Source organism: Dermacentor albipictus, chromosome 5 (assembly GCF_038994185.2).
Source record: "Dermacentor albipictus isolate Rhodes 1998 colony chromosome 5, USDA_Dalb.pri_finalv2, whole genome shotgun sequence".
Classification (NCBI taxonomy): Eukaryota; Metazoa; Arthropoda; class Arachnida; order Ixodida; family Ixodidae; genus Dermacentor; species Dermacentor albipictus.
In genome coordinates this window covers 50,587,300-50,603,705 of record NC_091825.1, presented here as the reverse complement: position 1 = coordinate 50,603,705, position 16,406 = coordinate 50,587,300, and the positions used below count along the sequence as shown (strand labels likewise).

Below are 16,406 nucleotides of genomic sequence, written 5' to 3'. Positions count from 1 at the left end.
CATCGTTTTCGCCACATGACATCCCCCTTTTCCTCCGGGGATTGCAAACAACGCGCTAGTCTTTCTGCCGCCTGCTGCTGCATTGAAAAGCTCAGCAGCTGGGCATTCTACCGGCTAACGAAGTTCACTTAACATACAAAATGCACGTGAGCAGTGGCAGTGCGATCAACATGTGGCCCGTAAATGCCAGCCGGAAAAAAGTAAAAAATAGCTAAGACAAGTTTCATGACGTCTCCTTGACCTGAGAGTCAGCTGATAGGGCGGTTTCGCGCGCCGCAGCCGATCAGCGCGCGGGAAGCGCGGACCTGGTGACAGCGAGGAGGAAAGAGAGGAGTACAGTGGCGCGGGTGAGGGTTCGGTGGCAATTGTCTGAGTGTCGCTACTCTCCACAATAAAGGCGTTTTAGAGAGAGAGATGCAGCTCTGCTACAGATGGATGGATATATTTATATATATATATATATATATATATATATATATATACATACTGTAGACTGCGTTATGCAGTGGCAAGAACAACATGGAAGAGCAGTGCGATACAGCTATGGGCAGCCCAACGGGCCCACAAAGCGGCCGAAAGGTCTGGCCTTTCGGTTCCAACGTGACAGCGGCATGCTTAGGGCTAGGAAACTAGCACGACCTGATGGACCACAATAAAGTTTTTATAACTATCCATCCATCCATCCATCCATCCATCCATCCATCCATCCATCCATCCTTGAAGCTCACTACGGTGCATTCCTTTCTTCAATAAGTAAGTTACGAGATTATTATCCTTGTAACATCACGCCTAAATGCCTGAATTATTTCGGGAAGCATTCTTCCTACCCCAGTGGGCTCTTCCGGAAGTCATATGCAAGCTTTCGCAGAATAAAAAATAAACAGCCTTGAAGCTCACTACGATGCATTTACTTCTTCAAGAATGAAGTTACGAGGTCATTATCCTTGTAACATGACGTCCGAACAGTGGCGTAGCAACAGGGGGGGGGGGGGCGGGAGGCCGTGGGCCCCGGGTGCAAGGGGCCAGTGAGGGGGGGGGGTGTCAAATGTGTCTGAAGACACCCCTCTTTCCGCCAGCTACACCCGGGGAGGGGGGTGACAGAAGACCTAGGGGCCCCGGGTGCGAGACGACCTAGCTACGCCACTGCGTCCGAATGCTTGAAAATAAAACTATTTCGCAAACTAAGTGCGGTAAAACTACGGCTCTGATGCTAGTTCTCTAGCACTGCTCTAGTACTGCGTACAAAATGAATAAAGCTTCCTTTAAAAGGTCACACAAAACATAGCATCTGCAAACATGAGATTGTTCAGTGGTTCAAATTGAGCCGATAATTGCTTGACAATTGTCAAGCGCTTTCTAATATGCTCTTATGGGCTACACATATGCAGGTTCCAAGGACACATATACGCGAGATCCCCAATCCGAGGATTGAGTATCTCAAGCAGCGACAGAAACCAGATATTTTTGCAGAGATGGCGGTCTTCAGCGAAAAAAACATCGAAATTTGACTGCCATACAAACATGTATGGCAGTTTGTGAGGACTGTACCCACTTTGTACATCTGCGGTGCATTTTGTAAAAGAATATTTTGATTTTTTTAGGTCCAAAAATGCAAGCAGTCCAACAGCCTTGCAGAACCCCCATTCTACGGCCTGACGGACTGTACTGATGCCGTAATCAAACCGTTTCTGTGTCTCTGTGTGAGAAGAGCCGGTATATGGGCGCATCAGCAGTGGACGTAGTTGGTACCCAGGGTCACCGTAGATGGTGTACGAGGAACCCTGCACCATATACTCAAGCCTGCTGTAAAGGCCGCTGTCTCCCAAGATACTTACAACAGAAGCAACTCTTTTCAGCACTCGGCAGGCACCCAAGAAAAAGCACTAAGGGAGACATTTTATGGCTGAAGTACGGCCGCGTCAGCCGTCAGCCTCTAGCGCCGCTGCGCGCGAGCTCAGGCCGCAAGAGGCTACAGAGCGACGCACGCAAGAACACAGTATTGCCATGTGTTGACGGAAGCTGCGACACGCCGTTAGGAAAAGTCCCCGCGGCTATGCTACTTGCTCTCGCGATAACCAACGGGCCAATTGGCGAGAGCTCGGGCAAACTTCTTCGGCTTGCGCCTCCGATGAGTGCGACTCGGCGTGGTACGACCTCGCGCGAGCACTAGGCACCCGTTCTTCGGCTTAGCGTCCGGACAGGATCAACACGAAGTACGCGCTCGCCGCACGGGCAAAGGCACCATGCGTGATCTCAGCTCTAGTCACAATGGTGTCAGCGGACGAGAGGAAGCATGTACGTACCCGGCGCAGTCCCAAGCGAGAAGAGCCACGCTACCGTCACGACAGTAGCCACCAGGGGCCGCTTCGTGACGTCGTAGCTCCGCCCTCACCGCGAGTGGAGCGCCACCGCTGACAACTGGCTCGGAGCGAGGAGGCAGTGAGGCCTAAGGATTGCAGAAACACGTGAAATGCGTCCACGCAATGGCGAGTCTAATTTCCGAAATCCTCGCATCATGTATCGACACCACGCGACACGCATATCACATCGCGCGACAAATGGCACGATACGATGCCAATGATGATGTTTTAACAGCATTCCATTTGAAACAGGACATTGCCAAAAAGTCATCTGGCCTGCCTGATTGAATCAGGTATGTATGCACGTGTTTCAGCCTAGCATGTTTGTATACATCTCCTTAATCTTCTTTTTCTTCCTCAAACCTTCTCTGTCTACCTATTAGAACTACCTATGCAAATGCTACATGGCGTGCCACCTGGCGCAATACTGTGAATATGCAATACAAAGCTTGCACGTAATGAAGCTACACGGCCTTCTGCGCCCAGTCCACCAGGTCAAGCTGTAAAGCATTACTTGGGACCGATCCCTGAGCCACCTCCCCCTTCCCCTTTTCAATAAAGGGTGCCAACTCAGCGGACTTGTTCCACGTGAGCTCCCAATTCAACCTGGACTTCCTGTGGACTGCCACCTAGAAGTGCGAGAACATCTGCATCCTTCGACGCAGCTCGAGAAGCGGCATTCATAGAGACCATCCGCAGTGCTGTGAGTTCATTTTTCACATATTTACACACTTTCACAGCAGCAAGGCGGCGGCCGCCAAGATAAGCCTACGGAGGATTGCCAAGCTTTGCTCCCCGAGGCCACGCGCCTCGCGCCTCGGCCACGAGCCTCCTGGCCGTGCCCGAGCTTTGAGACCGAGCTTTTCGTCTCGTGAACAACCTGCCCGCCGCGTACCGGCCCTTTGAAGGCGAGGTACGCTCAATTTTTCACTCAAGATGTAGTATAAAGTGGAGGGGCAGGATATCTCCCCGGAAGTGGTTACTCAAGATCAAGGCTGGCAGTTTGCGGGGGCCGGAAGAGTTGGCACCAAAACGCGCACGGCTGACACTAATGCGCCTTCGCCCCAGCCGGGAGTGCGCCGTGGCAAAGCAGGCGGTGCTGTGCTAAAATCCAAAGTGATACGAGTGAGACGAATGCCATCACTTCCTCGAGATGATATCAAGATTGTGATCAGGCCGCGAGATGGACTCAATATCTCCAAGATTGTCGTTGTTACGGTGGCTGACGCAATACTGGCCGCCGCTGGCATCACTCAGGAAGATCTATGCCAAGATACTCTACGCCCGAATCGGCAGCAAAATATTATGGTTGCCAGTGCTCCCAAGCGCGAGAATGCGAACCGCTACGTCCGGATGAGGCAGGTGCTCATCTCGGGCAAAGTATACGAGCTCAGTGCCTACGAGATGGCCCCGCACTTCACGTGCAAGGGGGTAATCCGCAACATCCCTCTTCAAGACAGCCCTGACTTCATCGATGCCAGGATTGTCAACGCCAATAATCCACTCGCCTTAGCAGCGAGGAGAATAGCCCAAACCAGCGCGGTCATCGTCGCGTTCGACGGGCATCGTGTACCGAACTTTGTCAGGTATGGACCGTTACTCATGCAGTGCTCGCTCTACCGCAAGCAAATCGACGTGTGCTATACGTGCGGTCGCCTCGGTCATCGCGCCGAATGTGTCCCAATCCCGGTGACGCTATTTGCCATGGCTCTGGTGTCCCTAGTCCCGATGAGCAGCACCACTGTTCCTCCAAGTATAAACTCTGTGGTGGCCAGCATCTCACGGCTAATAAGGACTGTGCTCAAAGATTCAAGATCCCATACATCGTGCGTCGTCGTCGCAGTGAGCGCGCCAAGATGGCCGGTGCCGTGTCACCGTCCCCTCATCAGCGCTCGGACACTGCGGAACTCGTCCAGGTTTCGTCCACTCCGGGAGCTCAGCGCTGAGGACGCTCCCGTTCCAGGGGCCGCTCGAGAGTCCGTTCCGTATCCTGGGGCCACTCCACCTCCAGGGCACGTTCCGGCTCCCGCCGTAGGTACAGAGGACGGGCGGGTTTCCGGGGACGCTCCAGTTCTCATCCTCGCCCCAGCTCCAGGCCGGGCCACGACAAGTCGAAAGGGGCCAGGTCCCGCCCCGCACGCCCATCGCCCTTGGAAGCAAGAACTTCACGCTGTCCTGGGCCGAAAAGGTTCGAGGGGAACGTGATGGTCCAAGAGGTGACGACCCGCCTCGTGATTCGCACCACGCACACGAGCTCGAGATGTCGCGATGAGTTAACGAGCAGTTGAGGAGAGAAACTCGCAGGTTAAGCAAGAAATGAGCAGGCTAACTGCGGAGATGGTGGAGATTAGGAAGCTCGCGCTTTCACCCTTCTCGCCGCAACCCGCCTTGGCCTCCATGGATCACCATATCACCATGGATTCGCCCGATACATCCCATGGGTCTCGCGCGCCCAAGCGTCGAGCGGTAGAGAACATACAGGAATACAAGACTATAAGATTGCTCTCGGAACTCAAGAATGCCTTCGTCAGCATGCAGGCTAGCTTAGCAAAGGTCCAGGAAGCTATAGCGCACCCTAAAATGTGCTTAGGTGCACTCAGTGAACGCATAAGCAAATTAGAGGAGGTCGATGCCAGGAGAGAACCCAGTCCCGCTCCTTTGCAGGTCGCAGCACGACGTCATGTACTAACACCACCGACGGAGAGCGCGATTCTCAGGGCCGGTGAAGCCTCCTACCAGCCTAGGCATGGATAGTGCGGATGAAAACTTAGGATCCGGAAATGGAACTGCGCAGGGCTTCCCAACAAGAAGCCGCTTCTGCAGCAATATTTAAGGTTTCTCACAGGCAAGCCCCAAATCGTCGCTATTCAGGAATTGCAACTAGTACCCCCATCAAACTCGCGGGTTATCTGGCAGTATCCTCACATTCAGGAGGTAGGGGAGTTGCTACCCTTCTCAACAAAAGGTACAATAGCCTCTCTCGCGACCTCGGCGCAGTTGGTGATGGCATCGAGTACGTCATGACTGAAATCCTCATGAACCCACCCACAAAGGGCCGCAGAAGAAACAGCCTCTTTATCCTCAACGTATACTGCAGCCCCAGCTACCGCAGGGCAAGCGCGAACTCTCCTGAAGAGGGCCATCAGCCTGGCTGGCGGGCACCCCCTTGTCGTCGTCGGGGATTTCAACGCGCCACATAGGGTGTGGGGGTACACCCATGACACCCCCAAGGGTCGCGAGCTGCGGCAGACTGCGATGGAAGTGGACTTGGCCCTTATCACCGATAAGAATTTCCCCACTAGGAGAGGCAACTCCACATGCCGGGACACTACCGCAGACCTCTCTTTTGTGAAGAACGTAGGGGAGGTCAAGAGGGTCAACACGACTATAGACCTCGGAAGTGACCCCTATGTCATCGAAGTCTGCTTCGCGATTGCCCGCTATAGGACGAGGAAATTCAAGTTGATCGACTGGGACGTTTACCGCAAGATCAGAGCCGAGCGCGCACGACAGCCAGACAGATTTTGAAGGTTGGTGTAAAGGGATCCGGGATGGCGCCGCGGCGGTAACCAAGGAGGACGTCACTGACGTCTACGTTGAAAAGATGGATAGCAGGTTGGCGCACTTGCTGGAAGCCAAGCAAGCCCTCCTCACGAGATGGAAGGGGCAGAAGCAAAACAGGAGACTCCGCAAGAAGGTTTCTGAGGTTAACAGGGAGATCGAACAGCACTGCAAGAACCTGTGCAAACAACAATGGGAGGAGCTCTGCGAATCCATCGAGGGTCAGCTCAGATCGGGCAAGAGCTGGGGTCTGCTCAAACACCTTCTCGATGAAGGCAGCACCAGATCCAGCCAGAGACGAACCCTCGCGCGAGTGATCCACCTCGCTACGGACTCTACCCCGGACGAGTTGATTGTCGACAGGCTCATAAACAAGCATCTGCCAGTCGCGGATAGCTCTGCCCCTACCCCGTTCCCGGACTACGCAGAGTGTGCGGTGCCAGAAATGGACCAGGGCTTTACTGCGGCCGAAATCCGAGATGTCCTCTTCTCCCTCAACATCAAATCTGCCCATGGCCTGGATGGTGTCACTAGCAGGATGCTCAGGAATCGCGATTATGAGTCGATAGACTTCCTCACTGAAAGGATTAATGAAGTCTGGCACAGTGGACAGGTCCCCACACAGTGGAAGGCGGCGTGCGCGGTACTCATCCCCAAACCCTGTGAAGCACCAGGAATAGAGAATCTAAGACCAATTTCCCTGACGTCCTGTGTCGGTAAGGTTGCAGAGCATGCCCTGCTCAACCGGCTCAAGGTGCACATCGAGGCCAATGACATGTACACCCACAATATGATTGGTTTCAGAGCCGGCCTCTCGACACAGGACGCCATGAAGCTGATAAAGCATCATGTCATCGACCGGAGCACGGGACATACCAGAGCTATTCTTGGATTAGACCTGCAGAAGGCCTTCGACAATCTCTCACAGGAATTCATTCTCCAGCCTATCCAGCCTCGGGCTCGGGAAGAGGGCCTGCGACTTCGTCCGATCCTTCCTCAGCCAGTGGACTACCAATCTCAAGATCGAAGGATGCCTCTCGCAAGAGATCACCTTCGGTTCACGCGGTACCTCTCGGGGCTCAGTCATCTCGCCAACATTATTCAACATCGCAATGATCAGGCGTTCCAAGGAGTTCGCGAAGATTCAAGGAATCATCTATACCATCTACGCAGATGACATCACCATCTGGTGCGTCGGTGGAAGCGACGGCCAAGTTGAGGCCGCCATGCAGAGTGCCATCGATGCAAACGAGCGCTTCCTCCGCCCTACTGGGCTCAGATGTTCTCCAACCAAATCTGAACTACTTCTCTACAAGAAAAGACTCAGAGGCGGCGGCCATCGTGATTGGAAACCGGCGTCCGAAAGCGAAATACTGTTTTTCACTAGTGACGGGTCCCCGGAGCCCAGAGTGGGCTCGCTCCGAATATTGGGGATCTATATCGAGTCTAACGGAGCCAATGGAACCGCACTCAGAAAGGTCACCGCCAGGATGGAGAGTGCTCTCGGTCTCATCCGGAGGATCACTAACAGGCACCGGGGTACCAAGGAAGACAATCTGATCCGCATTATACTTGCTTTTGTTCCCTGCCACCTTTCATACTCGGCGGCCATGCATAATTGGCATGCTGCAGAGAGGATCAAGCTCAATTACTTCATCAGAAAGGTCTTTAAGCTTGCCCTCGGCTCACCTGTCAGCACCCACAGCGAAAACCTGCTCAAGCTGGAAGTCCACAACACGCTCGAAGAAATAATCGAGGCGCAAGAGCGCTCACAGCTGCTCAGGCTATCCAGCACCCCGGTGGGCCGCAAGACACTCGATGCGATAGGCCTCAACCCTGTCGACCAGTGCCCCGACACCATGCGGATTCCCAGTGACATCAGGTGTCAACTGCACATCACACCCATTCCCCGCAATATGCACCCAAAAAACAACGTCAGCAGACGTCGGGCCAGGGATACAGCTCTACTCGAGCATGTCCGCGACAACTACATTGAAGCAAGCTTCGCGGATGCCACGGCATATGTCCATCAAGAGGCATTCGCCATCTCAATCGTCGACTCCAGTTACAGGCTCACTTGCTGCGCTACGGTATGCACTTCGAGGCCCGTGGTAGCTGAACAGGTTGCAATCGCGCTGGCTGTGCTCGATGGTCGCAGAGGGGCAATATAAAACGATTCCAAGGCCTACCAAACCGGTATGGTCTCCCCTCAGGCACTCCGCATTCTAAAAAGCACCAAAAGTATCTCTCCGCCTTCTTTCACTTGGGGTCAACTGAGGGCTCTCCTTCTAACCCTAACGAGGGTGCGCACAAGGCCGCCCGACGACTCACTGGCCGCGCCGCCTCCGCAGTCCCCCTTCCCCGCGAGGAACACTTGCTCACGTTCCATGAGGTTACCTCACACTACTCTCTGTCAAGACGAGCATTCCCCTCGCCCACCCCGCCTTATGCAGGGCAGGGGCGGTGACCCTTTGACTTTTACAAGCCCGTGCGCATCCTAACCTTGCGGTTCTTCATGCAATATACCCTGAAAGGTATCCGAGTGTGGCCTGCCCTGCCTGTGGACTAACGGCAACGTTGGACCATGTGTTGTGGGAGTGCGAAGCCATCGGCTCCTTCTTCAGCGAGGGTAGGTGGGCTGCGCTCTTGGGCAGCCCCGAACTCAACGACCAAACCCTTGTTGGCCAAAGTGCCCGCGATCGGGCCGTCAAGCTCGTCTTGGCGGTCCTTACGTGGGACTAGCCGGGTGGCGCGGGGCCTACCCTGCGTCTTTTCTGGACCTATTAAAGCTATTTCACTCACTCACTCACCACCGCCCTGCAGCTACACGGCGCGCATCTGACATCGCGTGACAAATGGCATTCCACGATACTTATAAAGAAGATCACGATTTATTGTCATTCTCTTTGAAACAAAGTGGTAACAGTCACCTAGCCTGCTTGATTTAACCTATGCCATACATGTTTTTTTTTTGCAATACAGCAATATTTATACATTTCCCTAATCTTCTTTTTCTTCTTCAAGACTTCTCTATCTACCTTGTACCGCTACCACTGCAACCGCAACAACGCATGCCACCTGGTGCACGTATGAGATATGAAATTGCAATGAAAAGTGCGCAACTATAGGACGCTACGGGGCGCGCCTGTCGCACCACGTGTCTCCTCGCGCGCTAGGACGCGTTTATAGGCATATTTCCGCTGCAAGCTAGCGAGCGCTTGCGTGGCTCTGTGGTATAGAGTAGCTGAATCCCACGCTGCGTGGCCTGGTTCGATATTTGAGGGAACGGAGCTGCCTATGGCTGGGATCTGGCGGATCGCGTCCGCGCGCAGACCAACAATTTTTCATACGAGAGCCCATCCCAAATATAGTTCAATGCCGGACCGACCCACGATGCAGATGAAGCAGGCATTAAGCAATCACCACCCGTGGGTCTATCCCAAAGATAGTGCAATGCCCGGCAGACCCGTGGTGGAGGTGCAGCTCGCCATTAAGGGGTTCACATACACAGCTTCGCTGCTCATCCTTCATCACATAGTGGAAAGGCACCAAGTTTTTTTAAATCTCATTCTTTGCGATAGCTGCGACGACACCGGAAACCGGCGGCGGTGGCTGACACCATTGCCGACCGAAACTACGATAGGAATGAGCCCATAACAGCTTACGCTATAAAATGACGTAAACGAAAATTTTGACGCGCGGCGTCCAGCAGTGCGTGCAGAGGCCGTGCAAACTTGCTACTCATAACCACGTTCCAAAACACAAATGTGTTCGTAACTGAAATTCTCGGTTTTAATACTTCAAATTGAGTATTTTCAATATCAACAGATGGATAGTTCGCAAATCAGGGACACAGTCTCTTTCTCGTAGCATCTTGAACATGCGCATGATGGGGAAAAAGTAAATGCGCCGCCATAAGACTGGCACAGGCAACAGCGCAACTTTTCCTCTTCCAGCATATCATTGTTAGGTATTAGGGACTACTTCTATTTCGACGGCATGGTGAGTTCATCTAGTCACAACGCACAATGTACGACCGATGCGCGAAGGCTTTGTAGTGCAAGAGATGTCCAAATCAGAAAGACTTTCGGCGTCCTCTGGATGACCCCTGGCTGCCATGTAGCAGTGCTACATTCTATAGATGTGAACTAGACGTCGTTAAATATCTGGAACATCTTATGGTACGCCCAATGGATATTTGTGGTTTACTGGGAGAGCACTTCTTATGAGTTGTGAATGCGAAAGCATTATGTCCAATTGAATGCCGCTGAGCGGTCGTTCGAGTTTTGAGCTGCGAGTTATGTACTATAGCGGTACGTGCTGACCGATCGAACAAGCAGCAACAGCCTGCGGTGCCAACGCTGCGTGCCACCGAGCTGCTGCGCGACGAGAGACCAAGGAAGCAGCAGCGGCCACTAATGCCGGCAGGCGCGTGCAACAACTAAGCCCAGTGGGGGTGAGAGAGAGAGAGACCACACTCCGGCTTCCGAGAGCGAGAGCGAGGGTGACGCGGCTCCTCGGTGATGCCATCTCTCCTCATGCGACACCTGGCGCGCTAGCACTTCAGCAGATGTCCCTTTCGCCCGCTCTGCTTGGTCGAGGCGCGCTTGTGACGTGGCGTCGTAACCAATGGGAATTTACTTGCCATTTGGCTGCTACAGACGTCAAACACCGGTTTTTTCGCTCAGTAGTTCATTTGACACTTTCACGTCAATAATAGTAGCAAGAACGAATAATTGTTACTTAAAGAGACACATACAAAAGATGAGACAAATTTAACAGATGACTCGGTTGAACTCCGCAAGCAATTCCTTGACTGCGGAGCAAACATCTCTGTGGCTGAGTCCTTGTGTAGATGCCCCAAACGAAATATTCCGAGTGCAACGCTAAATCCTGATGGAATTGTCAATACTTCGCCCTTCGGGCAAGAGTGTCCCTTTTTTATCACGATTGTTCTTATGATAATTACGGATTTCTACAAGAAAATAAAACGGCAGGGCAAAACAGGAAGAATGTGTATACCCACGTGTTAAGCACGTAGTGTCAATTTCTTAATGCCTGAGAGTGTCTTAGGCTTTATTTTCATACATGCATTTCGCATTGCGTTGCCATTTTTCATGTCAAACCATAAGCCTAAGCTTCCATTCTGGCCACATGTTTATATCAAAGCAATATCCAAAATGAAGCCGAGGGAACAGCTATTATTGTTGGCTGTCGTATTGATGTTTTGCGTTTCAGGTCTTTAATTGTTCATATTGTTTCACGGTTTAATATTACAATAAAGGCTATTTTTCCTGCGCCACCAATTTAACCAAACTCCAAATACAATTCGTTAAATTAATTATTCCGTTTTATGCGATTCCCTCTCAGAACCCTCGTCGTTGAGGTGTTTCCATTATTTTATCACCTCGGGCGTATTAGGGTGACACTAAATAAGGTTACCAAGTTAAGCTACATTTATATATAACACATTCAGAAACCAAAAATCTACATTCCTATTATGAGAACGTTCTTGGTTAGCTAGAAAACATGCAGCAAACAAAGACAGTGGGCGTTGCTGTCTTCAAGTTTACAAACTAGCGGTTGATGGTGCCGTATAGATATTGAACGCGTCTGCTCTAGACCTGCAAGTAATTATAAGTTAAGAAGGAATACATTGTATTAAATAAAAACCAAGGACTCTATGTAGCAGGTTTTGAGAACATTTGCTTAACCGTGAGACTTGAAAAATTACGTAGAAATGGGTGACGTAAAAGCAACCATCATTGTAAGTTGAGAGAGAATATGAAGAACAAAAACATCGAGAGTCATTTCCATGCAGATAACTGCCCTTCTACTGCCAAAAGAATGAACAAGGAGTCTCGAAACACTACTTCATTGACCCTTAGCTAATTGATCGCTCTTCGGTATTGACTCCTCTGGAGGCATAACTAATGGCCGTTTCTACACCGAAAGGTTAGCGGTACATTAACGCCAAGAGATTGACTGAAGAAAAACCAGACAGACGCTGGTGCCTGGTGTCCACAAATTATATTTTACCGGAGCCCGCTCAATCAGCCGGGAGCCTGATTCTGCCGATTCCACTGCTCGCGCACCGTCAGCTTGCCGCGCGTGTCCTCATCGTCTTTCGTGCTCGGACTACTGCGGCACGCAGTTGTAGCGGTGAAGGCATGAGCTGGACGAATGGCGACGAGGGGACTCGCTGCGTGCGAAACGCACGCAGTGATTAGGACTGACCTGGTCGGGAGGGAAACTGACAGCGGAAGTAGCTAAAGCGTCGGAGTCCAAGTAGGCAGGGTGCAGACGGTAGACAGAGACCATATCTTCCCGGCCATTGATGAGCAATAGAAAGTTTTTAGGTTCACGCTTGAGTACTTTGAACGGATCATCATACGGGGGCAGTAAGGGAGGACGCGTAGCGTCGTAGCGCACAAAGACGTGCGAGCAGTTCTCAAGGCAAGGGTTGGCGTATACCCGCCGAGAAGAACGTCGTTGTTGGGGGAAGCGACAGATCGCATAGCACTGCGTGGACGGTAGGCGTAATCGGAAACGTCCGCAGGTGCGGTGTGCGAGTCGTGGAAAAATGTTTCCAGGGACTCGTAGAGTGGTGCCAAACGCAAACTGGGCAGCGCTGGTGGAATAGTCATTGCGAAGAGCGGCGCGGATGCCAAGCATAATAGAATGAAAGCGCTCGATTCATGATGAAGAAAACGTCGAAGCCATGAGTGAAGCCATCAGCTGGCGGTGAAAACCTTCTATGATCCCATTGGATATCAAGTGATAAAAGGTTGTCTTGATAGGGCTGACGCCGAGTAGTCGAGATAGATTGGCGAACAATCTTGAGTCTATTTGACGACCACGGTCAGTCGTAATGGTGGAAGGGACACCGCAGCGGCTAATCCAGGGTGCGATCAGTGCTCGAGCTATCGACTCTGCCGTTATGTCCAGGAGGGGCATCGCTTCAGGCCATCTGGTAAACACGTCAATGCATGCTAGCAGGTAGCAGTGATTCCAGCAGGGAGGGAGGAGCCAACAATATCGACGTGCAGATGGCTGAAGTGGGCGTCCGCGGACGGGAATGTGCCAAGAGGAGTCGCAGTGTGGCGATGCACTTTAGGCTGTTGGCAGTTGGCGTAACTAGCGGCGAACGTCTACATTGATACTAGGCCAGGCATAACGAGAAGAGATGAGTCGCTGTGTTGCGCGAATGCCAGGATGAGCCAAAGAATGGAAGGCATCAAAGACGGCCCGGCGGTATGGGCGAGGCACGAAAGGTCGAGGACGTAAATGAGGGGTATGTCACAGTGAGGAAACAATACAGCTTCAAACACCACAGAGGTACCGCTCGTGCGAAGCAGCTAGAGCTCAGCGTTGACACTCTGGGCGGTGCCCATGGCCGTGAAGTCCATGACCGGTCGGCTGTGGTCCGTTGCATACATGGCGGCGCGGGAAAGTGCGTCGGCAACAGCGTTAGATTTTCAGCTGACGTGGCGAATATCCCTGGTGAAGTCAGAAGTGTGGGCGAGTTGTCTCATTTCGCGGCGAGCGTAGGAGGTGCTGCTGGACGCTAGGGCGGAAGTCAGTGGTCTATGGTCAGTAACATCATAGAAGAAGCGTCGCTCGCGAAAATGTCAAAAGTGCTCCACAGCCAAATAGATAGTGAGCAGCTCTCGAGTGGACGTGCTGTAGCGGCGCTCAGGGGGAGCAAGCTTCATAGAAAGCAAAGCGATGGGCTGCCAAGCACCAGCAACGAACTGCTGCAAGACTGCGCCGACAGCGGTCTCCGATGCGTCAGCCACGACAGATGTTCGGGCATCGCATTTCGGGTGGACGAGCAGCGTCGTGCCAGCAATGGCTTCTTTGATGCCTCAAAACGCACGGTCAGCGGTGTCGTACCTGGCCATGCGAGTATTCGGTGCCTCTAGTCCCGGGAGAAGATCGCGTAGAGGCTGCAGTATATTGATGCAGCAAGGAATGAAGCGGTGGTAATAGTTGGCGAGACTAAGAAATTCGCCCAGTTGCCTAGTAGGGGACGTCTGAAAAAACTCACAGAGGGCTGTGACGCGGTTCGATATGGTCGAATGCCGTGTGCGTTGACGAGAGGGCCGAGGAAATCCAACTCCGTAACGCCGAACTCGCAGTTCGGAACGCTAGCAAGACCAAACTTGCTTAGTCTTACGAGAGCTTGACGATGGAGCTTATGAGCTTCCGCGGTGGGCCTGTAGACGAGGATGCCGTCAAGATAGGCAAAGCAGCATGTCAAGACACGTAATACCTGGTCAAAAAAACGCTGAAAGGTCTGGGCCGCATTAAGAAGACGGAAAGGCATAAGCAGATATTCGAACAGGCAGAAAGCTGTATTAATGACGGTTTTGGGAATATCTGAGGGTTCCAGAGGAATCTGTTGGTCAGCTTTCACCATGTCGACCTTGCTAAAAGTGATGCAGCCGTGCAGTGCCAACGTAAAATCTTGAATGTGTGGTAATGGGTGCCGGTCCGGGACACTGATCTTGTTGAGAGTACGGTAATCACTGCAGGGGCACCAGAAGTCTTCTTCGGCACCATATGGAGTGGCGAGGCCAAAGGATTCCAGGAGGGACGAATGAAGCCAAGGTCAAACGCGTGTTTAAACTCCTCTTTGGCCACAGCTAGACGACCCCTGCGCGAGGTGACAAGCCCGAGCAAACGCGGGAGGGCCAGCCGTGACGATATGATGTGTCACGCTGTGAGCGACCTAGTAGTGAAAGGAAGGAGGTCGAAAGACGTCCGGTAACTCGGCCAGGATGGCTGACCAAGTGTCGGCAACGGTCACGTGCGCCCGGAGAAGCCGGAACAGTGGAGCACGACATGAAACGCCTTGGATGGTTAAGCTTGTCTCGGAGTCCAAGATGCGGCTGCGCAGCACGTTGAGGACGAGCTTGTAGTGCTGAAGAAAGTCGGCTCCGATGATGGGCTGGATCCAGCGAAACGTACGTATGAGGCCAATGTCAAGAGTCAGCGACTTTTGGCAATAGGTCCGGATGATCGATCCGTTGACCGTGGTGAGAAGAGGTGAGTCGGGACGATGGCGGCGCTCAGACAACATAGGAGGAAGAACGCAAATCTCGGCGCCAATGTCACAGAGATAGCCGACTTCGGTTCCAGGGTTGGTGACGTGGAAAAGGCGACTAGATCTGGGGCCCGCAACAGCGGTCGCCGTCACTGTTCGACCCACCGTTTCCCGCATAGGAGCAAGGCTGGCGGCACTGGTTTGCGCGAGAGTCGTTGCGATGGTGCTACCAGCAAAACGGAACGGGAGGAGGAGAATGGCGTCCAGAGTGGCCGGGGCTGGGGCAGCAAAGTCGTAACGAAGAACGCAGCCGGCGTGTTCGGATGGCAGTGACCTCAGCTGTCAGTCTCGCTACTTGTCGTGTAAGCTCCTCGTTAGCTTCGAAGAGACGTGCATAGCTGGTGCCAGTGGTTGCACTGTAGGATGTCGCCGATATAATTTGTGGGTGAAGAAAAATCAGACAGAGGCTTGTGCCTGGTATGGTACGGTATGAAGAACTTTATTTAGGCCCTGAGGGTTTAGTCTGGAACTGATGCGGGCCGCTCCCACGTCGGTACAGAGAGGCCGAGCCCATCTGCCGTCACACGGGCCCTCTGGACAGCCCTGAGTTGGTCCGCCAGCACTTCACTGTGCAGCATCCGCTGCCACCACTGTTCACCTCGAGAACCATCACCGGCCAACGCCAAGCAGCGCCAAAGCATGTGTTCTAAATCGAGCAAACTCCCACACTTACTACAAAAAACTGAAACCCCGCAGTCCAGTTTAATTTTATTCAGATGACCGGTTTAGGGTACGTTCATGTCTGCAGGAGCCTTAATGTAACCGCCTGTGGCCTATTTAATTTAGAATGTGGCAGGGGGAATGCCCTGCGCCCTAAGTAATAGTGCTTGGTGATTTCGTTGTAGGTTAATAGTTGGTCCCTGTACTCAGGAGCGGGAATTCCAGCTCCTTCAGGGAGTACACAGCGTACTAATCCTCGTGCCTCCCTGGGCGCCACCTCGTTGAGGTTACGCGGGGCTCCCTCCACCGTCCCCATATGCGCCGAGAACCAAGTAACTGTGCGCGAAGTGATATCCCTACCCTGCAGCAGTCTGTTAGCCGGTTCCGCAACAAGTCCTCTCGAGAAGGCTTTAATCGCAGATCGCGAGTCACTAAACATCAAAACTCTTATTCAACCAGTTAGTGCTAAGAGCAATAGCCACCTGTTCGGCAACCCCCGGATCTCATGGTATAAATGGAAGCGACATTTCTAACGCTCCCTTTGCCATCTATCTCCACCACCGAATAAACATTTTTACCATTAATCCATGCGGTGTCAACAAACGCAGTGTCCTCCTCCTGGTGCCTGGTGTCGATAAATTATATTGTTAGCCGATCCCGCTCAATCAGGTGAAAGCCTTATTCCGCCGATTGCACTGCTCGCGCACCGTCAGAGT

General features: G+C 52.6%; 1 protein-coding gene across 2 annotated transcripts in view; it reads right to left on the bottom strand.

Annotated features, from left to right (window-relative positions):
- Nucleotides 1-16,406, bottom strand: part of LOC135899166 (hepatocyte growth factor receptor-like) — a 128,712-nt gene that overhangs the window by 50,299 nt on the left and 62,007 nt on the right. The window lies entirely within an intron of this gene.